Source organism: Grammomys surdaster, unplaced genomic scaffold (assembly GCF_004785775.1).
Source record: "Grammomys surdaster isolate TR1022 unplaced genomic scaffold, NIH_TR_1.0 236, whole genome shotgun sequence".
In the NCBI taxonomy this organism is placed as follows: domain Eukaryota; kingdom Metazoa; phylum Chordata; class Mammalia; order Rodentia; family Muridae; genus Grammomys; species Grammomys surdaster.
Window position 1 is genome coordinate 1,828,707 of NW_021604681.1, and position 3,546 is coordinate 1,832,252.

At 48.0% G+C, this 3,546-nt stretch overlaps 1 protein-coding gene across 2 annotated transcripts in view; it reads left to right on the top strand.

The window, feature by feature from the left end:
- The first annotated feature begins 2,491 nt into the window (after nt 1-2,491).
- The window catches only part of Amot (angiomotin), a 59,289-nt gene continuing 58,234 nt past the window's right edge, over nt 2,492-3,546 (top strand). Inside the window, exon 1 of one of the 2 annotated variants that reach the window (XM_028773867.1) lies at nt 2,492-2,902. The gene's annotated coding sequence lies outside the window, so the exon portion shown is untranslated. The remainder of the gene's footprint in view (nt 2,903-3,546) is intronic. The other variant, XM_028773868.1, reaches the window with a different exon arrangement.

Below are 3,546 nucleotides of genomic sequence, written 5' to 3' on the forward strand. Positions count from 1 at the left end.
AAGAGGAGATAAAAGTAGTTTTCCTGATATGGAAGGACATCTCAGACATATCATTGAATAGAGAAATAAATTTAAGGTATGCTGTGAGTGCTAACCTCACTTATGAGACCAAATGAAGAACTCACCACTGGACTTATTGTTTATTGTTCGGCTTTAATCCTTAGAAGTGTATATTTTACTTCATTTCCATTTAAACAGCAGTGTTGTGGAAACAAGTTTCCTCTCCTGGTGATGATCAGGAGGAATCCTTCTAAATACAAAACAACCTCACGAGGTAGATGTTTCTATGTTTAAGCACTCAAAAAATGTTACCTCCCCATGGGGGAAAAATCACCTGGCTAACCTCTCCTCACACATAGAGTGAATCAGACTCAGAATCCATTTTGTCACGATCCTAGCCTCTGATTCAGCAGCTTAGCTAGTAGAACATACTGTACATGCTGCAGCAAGTCTCCACCCACTACCTCTCCTATAGTCAGAGGGATATTTGAAGACCCTGTTGATCATGAGACAGTATTTCTTCTGAATGTGCCTTCCTTGGGTTGCCTTGATCAATGGTACCTCTTAAGGCTCCCATTGGGTAGGCTAGGATTAGATGTCCCTTTCTCATTAGCATGGGTTCACTATAACAACTCTAAATTAATGGGAGCCTTTATACTTGTTTCCAATTCAAAACATTTTCACTTTGGTGATACTCTGTGCTTTCCTCTTTCAGCATCAGCACCACAAAAGCATTACATGGTGGTGAAACTGTAAAAGTGTTTGACAAAGAAATCTCACCCATTCTGGTTAGAAGAGGGGGTAATTTATTATTATAACTCCAGGGAGCCAAATTTATATTCACTCTCAAAACTATAGGAAAAAAGTTGCCTCTTCATAGTAAAACCACAGAACCTCTACAACCATGGATGTAAAATGCTTAAAACAGATGAGCAGGAGATCGGACTTTTAAACACAATCACGTGCTAGAGGCACCACTCTGTCACACAAGTGGGGAGTGATTTAGAGAGTCAGTGCATATATTTCATTTTACTTTCACATCTGTGCCAGTTAGAACACTGTACATGCTTTACAACATTTACTTACAGATAAGAAAGTTAAGGCTGAGAAATTAAAGTCCTGTAAAAGTCACACAGCCAGGTAGTATGTGCTAGAGCCCACAGCGAATTCTTTCTTTGGTTCCAACTTCCTCCAACTTCCTCGTTAGTTTACTCTTTACTCTTTGTGCTTTCATTTACCTAGATGTTAAATAGCAGATTCCAACTCCCACTCCGTGTCCTGGGATGCTGTAGTACTCAACTCTCCGAGTACTTGAGCAATATCAATTTTTCCACTGGCAGGAAATGTGAGCACCACAATGACACTTCATGAGCTTTCCTTTTCCTGGTTTAATGAACTAAGAGGGAAAAGTTACCTATTCCCAGAGAGTTGGACAGTGCTTTAAATATAAAGTTCTCTCTCAGTTGGCTGTCTAACACACTGTCGCACCCTTTCACGAGACTGAGAAGTCAAGCGTCTCGTCTATCCCCAGCAGAAGCTGGGGAGAACAGAGAGCTAGACAATGGTCTCTTGTTTAGTTTTAGTAATTTTAAGGGCGGGTGGGATCAAAGCACGGGATTGGCATCTGAAAAGACCAATCGTAGGTCAATAGCTGGCGTAACTGGCCAATAAGGAGATGAAAAAGAATGATGGGTGGGTCTTACTCAGGGCCGGCTCTGTCAAGGCAAGCACGCCGAGCCTAGCCAAGAGGTGGAGCTTCTCCTAAGTCCCTCCCATCCCTTGGCGCCCTAGTGACCGGCCTCCGGGAGGGGGACATGGACCTTTCTAGAAATTAGGGGCAAGAGGCTGGGGAAGAAATGTAAGAAGATTGAGGCTGGTGACGGAAGTAAAAGGGGGATCTTATGAGTTTTGCCTTGGGTGGGCTGCCAGCTGGTCAGAGGAAACAAGGGCGTAAAAACGAAGGAGAATTTTGTGAACCTTTGGTTCCGTGCTGTTTGTTTTTTTTTTTTAAATGCATTTCTATGATTTTTCTTCCTCCCGCCATGGGTCTGGGAGCTGCTCTGATTCTCCCACGCGTCTCTGCTGTTCTGCTGCCATAGACTATTGAAGTCTTCGAAAAAAAAAAAAAGCCAAACAACCCAAACCAAAAATCAAACCCCGTGCCGTGCCTTTCTTTCTCCCGCTTTAATTCCTGTACACGCTATCGGAACTACCATCACCAAGTTAGAGTCCACCGCGTGGGAGGACAGAAGAGCCTGCCTATTATACCAGATCTCTCCCAGACTCCTGAACCCAGCTAACGTAGCAGATCAATTGTTTGAAAGTTCCCCGCCCGAAGGCCGCCTGGCCTCCTGGGGTGCCGCCTCCGCCCCTTCGCTGGGGTCCTGCAGGCCTCCCTCCCGCCTCCCGCCCTGCTGGCCCCGCCCTCGGCCCTGCCCATTCCATCTTCCACCCCCCCTCCTTGTGGGCGGTCCTAGCTGCTCACCGCCAGAAGAAAAGCCACCGTGCCTCCCCTGCTTCTACCTCTCATCCTTCTTTCAGGAGCTGCCTTCATCGCAGTCACGCCCCTTCCTTCCGAGGAGCCTTCTGGCTGCGTTCGCTGGTAGACCCCTGAAATACCCCTCCGTTTCCCTTCTCTTCCGTCCCTTCCCTTAGTTCTCATCTCCTTCCCCCACTACTACCACCTCCAGCCTATCTCGCCTCTCACCATCCGCTGCTCCACCCTCCGGCCCGGTATCCCGCTCGTCCACTGCCACCAAGGAGAGACCCGAGGGAGCAGCGAGGTGGCGAGTAGCCGGGACCTGGGGCTTCCTCCCTACCCATCCCTGGCCTCCGGCCCGGGACCAAAACTGCTTGAGCCTGCAGAGCGAGAGTCCTCACCTTGTCTTCATTGCTTTCGGAGGTAGGAAAAGCGTCCTTACTTTTGCGGGGAACTGGGGCAGTAATCTGTGGTGTTGTGAACTTGATCATGCCCTTATTTGTGAGTAGGTTGTTGTGTGTGCCTGTGGGGCTGCCTGTATGTTCTATTCTTTTTGCCGCTGGCCTTGAGTTTTTTGAGATGTGCAAGAAGTTTATTTAACGCAGTTTAAAAGTATGGGTTCCTGTCTTACTTTAAGGAGGAGATGCTGGAAAGGGGTACCATTGCTTGGCGCTACTTTACTTCCTCCCTGGGTTCCTGTAGGTCCCTACTGATATGATCACTTAAGGAACTAAGTTAAGGACTCCGAGGTCTACCTTCAGTCCCGCAACTAAGTTAGGGACTCCGAGGTCTACCTTCAGTCCCGCAGCTTAGTTAGGGACTCCGAGGTCTACCTTCAGTCCCGCAGCTAAGTTAGGGACTCCGAGGTCTACCTTCAGTCCCGCAACTAAGTTAGGGACTCCGAGGTCTACCTTCAGTCCCGCAGCTTAGTTAGGGACTCCGAGGTCTACCTTCAGTCCCGCAGCTAAGTTAGGAACTCCGAGGTCTACCTTCAGTCCCGCAGCTTAGTTAGGGACTCCAGAGGTCTACCTTCAGTCCCGCAGCTAAGTTAGGGACTCCGAGGTCTA